Raw genomic sequence first — 7,068 nt, 5'->3', positions numbered from 1 at the left:
GTCCCTCTTATTCGTGCATACCATGACAAATGGACTCACCGTGTGGTGTGTGAGGTGTGGTTCAGTGCTCTCTGGACTGCCTGGGGAGGGGTTGAGAATACTGCTTGCAGAAAGTGTGTAGCTTCCTGCCTGTGTCTTCGCAAACAACAGTTTCTAAGTGATGTGAGTAGGGTCTTTTTATTGCTTTTAATTTTGTGAGGAAAAGACATATCACATTTTAAAAGTATTATAGAGACTTCATTATGTAAATGCAGGTGTGCTAATTTGCAACGAGGCCAAAGTGGATAGGTTGAAAACTATCGAGAGCAAATTGTATCAGAAGTCCTAGAAGGTATGATGTGTACATAAGGCATGATGTAAATGGAGGAAGGGGCAGGAAGGACAAACTGACAGGGAAAGAACCTAGGAAAACCAGAGACATCCGCTCACTGGGGAAGAAAGGCACTGACTTCAATGTGCGGGCCATCTGACTGCAGTGTAGAGCTGCCAGGCCAGGAGCAGAGAAAGGCAGCTGTTATAATGGATGGAAGCCCCAGGTGTGGGTCAACAGGATCTTCATCAGTTTCAGAAACTCAGGAGTCTAAAAGTCAATACAACCAAGGGACCTTGAGCAGAAAAATTCCCATCTGGTGCAATTTTCCTAGTTACCACTAGAGGGCACTCCTGCCTAATGAAGACCAAAGTCTGATCACATACTTGCTTAGTATACCTAAATTAAAAATTAATCTAGGAAGTGAAATTATTAATGACTTTTATTTCTTTCTAATTTTCTACATTTTTTACAATGGCAGAACAATTAACACATTACTTACAGATTTCTAAAAATATTTGTAAATAAGTGATGAAAATTAACACCACCATCATCCAATCAATAAATGGGGTGATGGTCTGAATAGATAGTACTCCAAAGAAGATTCAAATGACCAGAAAATACTTCAAAATGTTTGAAATCTCAACATCCTTAGCCAGCAGGAAATGCAACGATAAAACAGCTTTGATATCTTATCTCACCCAGTCAAAAGGGCTCTCACCAGGAAGAGAAATGCGGGGGGGGGGGGGGGGGGGTGGGAAGACGGGACACCTTGTACAGTGCTTGTGGAAGTGTGAGCTGGGGCCATTCTAGAGGTCAGTACAGATGTTACTCAAAATATTGAAAGTAGAAGAATATGACCCAGCTGTGTGGCTCCCGGATGCGTAACTGAAGGATTCTGTGTCTGCATCCCTCAGGTGTTCGCACATCCATGTTTGCTGCTGCGATGTCCACACTAGATGCCCATCAAACAGGTGACCGCACAAAGGCAAGGCGGTGCGCACAAACAATGCAGTTTTGTCAGCTGTAAGAAAAGAGTTAAATCATGACACCTGGAGTGGAGGTGGTTACGGGATGCAAAATGAGCCAGGCGCGCGCACGCGCGATTTTGGAAGTAGGGGACCATGACCTTAGAAAAGAGGAAGAGACCTTTTGGGGAGGGAAGTGAGAGTACCAGAGTGAGGAAGTGGTTCTCACCCTTCCCACTGCTGCGACCCTTAAATATAGTTCCTCATGTTTGATGATCCCCAATCATAAGATCATTTCGTTGCGACTTCATAACTAATTTTGCTGCTGTTATGAATTGTAGTGTAAATATCTAACATGCAGGGCATCTGATATGTGACCCCGTGAAAGGGCTGTTTGACTCCCAGAGGTTGAGAACCACTGGAATAAGAGGCCCTGAAAGTGGAAGACTGCTTAGAAGCAGGGGGCAGGCGGGATGGGGGAGGGAAGCAGAGAAGAGGGATGATTAAGAGCTAAGTATCATGGCATACATGTATGAAAACACCAGACAAACCCATGGTGCCATATGGAACTTAATCAATTTTAAAAGTTATTTTTTAAAAGATTTGCCCTATAACCTATTGATGGGACAGATAAAAGGGTGTGTGTATAATGTGCATGTAGACAGCATGTGACAAAATATTAATTCTTATATTACCTCTGTAGAAGAATTGTGTGTCTTCTTGGCATTAATCTTTCAATTTCCTATGAGCTTAAATTTTCCTAATTAAAAACTTGAAAAATACTTCAAATGCAAAATTGAAAAAAGTTGGGGTGAATAAAATAATATTCCTATCCTTTAATTAAAAGATAATTTCTACCTTAGTAATAGAACGGACACCACACTCACCCTTGGGTAGTAATAAGTAAATGTTTGGAAATTCTTATCTTCAAAATATTTGTTTAAGCATTCCATTCTGGTTGCAAAGACTTCTCCATTTCAAGGACAGAACCCAACAGCCAAGAAGAGTTCTAACCAGTAACTGTTTTCACTGATCAACTACTTTCAAACTTAGCAACTAAAATTAATCATTTCTTTTGCTACTGGGGGATAGAAATTGAGGAAGGGCTTGGCCAGGTAATTGCCACTTCACACCAAGTTGTAGTTAGATGTCAGCCTAGGCTTGGGGTTTCCCAAGGCTCCACGGGACTGGGTATCGAGGATGGCTTGCTCACAGAAGCCCCAAATGCTGTTGCCAGCCACCAACCACCCCATCGGGCCTCTCCAGTGAGATGCTCTCAGGGAAGTGAGATTCTCTCAGGGAAGTGAGATTCCTTACTGCGGAGCTTTCAGCCCAAGATTCTAAGCAAATCATGAAGTCACACAAGCTTTGTTGTTGAATGTCGGATTCTTTCCAGAAGTCCTGTGTAAAAGGCCTGGTCCCCAGGGTGGTGTCTGGGCAGTGATGGAGCCTGTGGGAGATCTGCAGTCACTTGGAGGTGCGCTTCCCCAAGTGAGGTGTAGAACCCAGGCCTAGCTCATGGGTCTGCTCCCGAGCTGGAGATGTGAGCACTCGCATGGACATGGATCAGAGTGCTTACAGCCAACAGAGTGGCCCATCTTAGACTTGGAACTTCCAAATCCTGAGCCAAAAGAAACCATCTGTGTCTACTATTTTGATATGGTGACATAAAGGGACTAATGGGCCTTCAATAGCCTAACTTGGCATATACGCAGCCTGACTCCTGCCGCAGCTTCATGCAGGATGGAGGCAGCTGTTCCCACAGTGTGTGCCAATTGGCATCTTCCTCTGGAAGGGTACGGAGGGTCTTGGTGAGTTCTCACCACCCACCCCAGGGTCTGAGTTCTTCCTTTTTCTTAAACAGAAACCTTGAAATATAATTACATTCCCAAGAGGTATTTGAGCAAAGGCTCCCTATCTCCATACTCAGGCATACTGCCTGGCCATTAACCACATTCCCCCGCCTATGTCTGTGCTAGGGAAGAATTTTAGCTGAACACATGTGGGGAGGCTGAGACTCCATTTCCCTGATCTGCAACTAAGAGCCCTGGGCTAAGTTCTAAAGAATGGAATGTGTGTGCACATGTGGGAGGGTGAAGGACCTGTTTGTCCTCCCCTCCCCTTTACTCTGTCCTGATGCCTAGATCCATCTTGAACGGGGACCTTAGAGCTGTAGATTGAAGATGATTCCTTCATCCCACTGCGTGTGCCTGTCAGTCAGCATTTCTGTGGATGTGTTTGAGCTTTAAGAATACTACTCTTGCCAGGTGGTGGTGGTGCACATCCTTATTCCCAGCACTTGGGAGGCAGAGGCAGGCGGATCTCTGTGAGTTCAAGGCCAGCCTGGTCTACAGAGAGTTCCAGGACAGCCAGGGCTACTCAGAGAAACCCCGTCTTGAAAAGCCAACAACAATAAGGTAAAACCATGAGACTACTACTCATGTGACCCTGGTAAGGCCTCACCATGATAGGACAGTTCTCACAGAACCCAGTAAGGGTTTCAGGAAGCTTAATTTTGCCCTTCTCTGGGTCAGGATTCTTAATGCACTTCCATAACACCATCATTACCCTTCCTTCTCCAAGGACCCTCGGCCACTGTTGCTGGTTTTAGTCTTGCAGGTGTGACAGCATCGATGGCTTCCCACACCTCACTCCCTTTTTCCTTAGCAGTAGGAATTCTAGTTTGACTAAACATCAGTTTAGCTGGCAAATTACTTTCTCCGTCTCCTTTGCCGAGAACATGTCTGTGTGTTCTGTTTGTGGCCATGGACCTGTGACCAGGAGCTGGCTGCAGATTCCAGAAACAGAAGCTGGCCCTCCTGTAGCCTGTCTTCCTTTCTTCCAGCCTAACCTGGGTGACGGCTGGAATTCTCAGAGCCAAGGAGTGACACCCAGAATGGAAGCCTCATGCTAAGGAGGGTGACACCAACATGTAAGTATCTGTAGCCCTGATGACATGAGAAGCCACCAAGCCAGCCCTAGATCACCTGCCTCTCTCTTTTTTGAAAGACTTGTGTTAATTGTATGTGTCTGTGCCTGTGTACGTCTATGTACCACGTGTGCAGGTGCCCCAGGAAGCGTGAGGTCAGATCCCCTGGAACTGGAGCTACCAGTGACTGTAAGCTGCCTGATGTAGGGGCTAGAACTGAACTTGGGTCCTCTGCACGTGCAGTATATGCTCTTACCTGATCAGCCATCTCACCAGCCCTCTCTCTCTCTCTTCTTTTTTTTTTTTTTTTTTTTTGGTTTTTCGAGACAGGGTTTCTCTGCGTAGCTTTGCACCTTTCCTGGAGCTCACTTGGTAGCCCAGGCTGGCCTCGAACTCACAGAGATCCACCTGGCTCTGCCTCCCAAGTGCTGGGATTAAAGGTGTGCGCCACCACCACCCGGTCCCTCTCTCTCATAAGATCCAAATTTCCTGTTGTGTGCAGCTCACTCTAGTTCTGAGTCACTTACAGTTTTAGCAGAAAGGGTCAGACTTCAAATGAGCGAAGGGAGGCAGCGGGGCAAAGCACACCAACTTCAGTACCGTGTGGGGCCCATGCACACAGCTTCTAAGACGGCCACTCAGCCTTCTAAACTCGTGAAGGTGTGGGGCCTAGAGCGGGGGAACCAAGGTGAGCACTGGGAAAGGAAAACACGAGACAATTCCCACGGGACTGTCTTCATGTTGCTTGTACACATTAAGTCATCTTCATAACCTTCCGGAGGGTACTACCGTCCTGGCCTCATAGGACGAAACCCTGGCAGGTTCCAAGGTCTGTTCTGGAGTGAAGCATACAGACATTGGCCCAGTGCAGGGTTCAGCTCAGGCCCATCACTGGGTAATCCATGCCCACCATGCTTTGTCTCCCAGTCTTAGGACAAGAGAACATGGCACTTGATCCCTTACCTGAAAGGGCCTCTAACCTCTGCTTCCAAACATAAACTCCCTGTGAATTGTCCAGGCTAGCCAAGTGTGTAGAAAACAGGGCCCGAGGGCTCCTGGAGTAGCAAACCACTTGCTGCTCTGAAATTCCCACCTGGAAGCCTGAGACCCATATTTCTTAAGAATGAGGGTAACATTATGTTACATAAACTTATTAGTTATGTAAACTTATATAAGCTAAGTATTTGCAGAACTTTATGAATTTGTTGATAAATAAATGTTCTATTTGCGTGAGAAAGAAGTCTGGTAGGATCCCACACCACAATATAAAGCTGGTAAAGAAGCATGGATATTATTGCAATCTGTTTTGACTTCCTAAAATTAATACGTAATGACAGAGAAAAGACATTCTTAAAGGAAGATTTTCAATCAAGTGCTGTAATTACCCTCTAACTCCCACCCTCCTGGTCTTCCCTAAGAGGTTCAGCTCTCCTGGCAACCCACCCGGCAAGGATCAGATGGGGAAGAGATGGGGCAGTCTACTGAAGACTCAGAAGCCTTGCCACAGAGACTAAATCCAATACATCTGTCTACACTGGGTGACTCACTCCACAAACAAGATGTCAGTGTGACCTAGATAAGAGGGCTAGGCCATATGGAAGACAAAGACGACTGTCCCGAAGCCATCAGAGTCATGAGTGAAGGGACATGAGGATGGCAGTGGGTGGACCAAGAAGTGCTCGGAGACAAAAGCAGAAGCACAGCAGGAAAGCACCAGGGCAGAGGCGACCTCGGGATGACTGTGGGATCTCTAAACCTAAAGGTAACAGGACTCTACAGGATTTACCACCACGGGGTCTTCCAGCCGGTACCCCCACTGGTCCTCCACGAGAGCATCGGGGTTCCTAGTCAACTATGCACACATGAACCTCAAGGGTGCCTTGACAAGCAGCAAGCTGACTCTTTGGGGGCATACTTCAAAAGTAAACAGAATACGGAGAGACCTCAAAAAGGCAATCATTTCGAGGAAGAACGGAGAAGCCAGGCTATTTTTAAGTGTCTGTACAGCTTTGGCGGGCCTTAAGTCATCCCCTTTTGCCTCTTCATGTTCTGTATTTCCTAGACTCAGTGTAACACACCCACCATCCAGGGTAGGAGACCACGGGCTGTTCACTCCGGAAGTCTACTACCACCTGCTGCCTTGGGGCCAAATGAGGCTGGGGAGGGGTGTTGAAGAAGGCACTAAAGGATGGAATGGAACATCCTGTATCTCCGCTGTTTACAGCATACATTCCATTCAAATCCATTCAAATCCCGGGTCTGCCCCAAGCACCCCTGATCAAGTTCACCCCTATTGTGCCTGCTCCTCCACTGGTGTAGCAGCAGCAACACAATACTGGCAGAGCTCCGAACAAAGCATTTGGCCAGGGACTGCTAAATACATTCATTAAGTATGCTGAGAACATCAAGTCTGGACAAACGACTTCCCACTCAATGGTCAGGGATATGCTGTGTCTCCTCTTCCAGCGCCTGTGTCTGTAGCTACAAACAATGGACTATCTCCTTTCAAAATCAAAAAATTAATATTAGAAATAATCCATCTGAGAGCATCAAGGGGAGACACAACCAAGGCCACAATGTAAAAGTTTAAGATGAGTGAAACGGATTCCACTGTTTTAGTCTGCACTCCTGAGCCGCAAAGCAAAGTCACTGACCCCCACTTCTCCCAGTGATCTCTACCACTAGTGGCCAGATCCAAATTTGATTGTCATACAGTCAGACCCAGGGTTCTCAAGAATCACTTTGAAAAAAAAAAAAAATGGGCTGGGGGGGAGGGTAGCTAATAAATTACTTGCTGCGCAAGCAAGAGAATCTGAGTTCAACTCCCAGAACCCATGTAAAAGGCCAATTATGGCAGCACT

Source organism: Peromyscus leucopus, chromosome 8b, assembly GCF_004664715.2.
Source record: "Peromyscus leucopus breed LL Stock chromosome 8b, UCI_PerLeu_2.1, whole genome shotgun sequence".
Taxonomy (NCBI): Eukaryota; Metazoa; Chordata; class Mammalia; order Rodentia; family Cricetidae; genus Peromyscus; species Peromyscus leucopus.
This window is presented reverse-complemented; position numbering follows the sequence as displayed.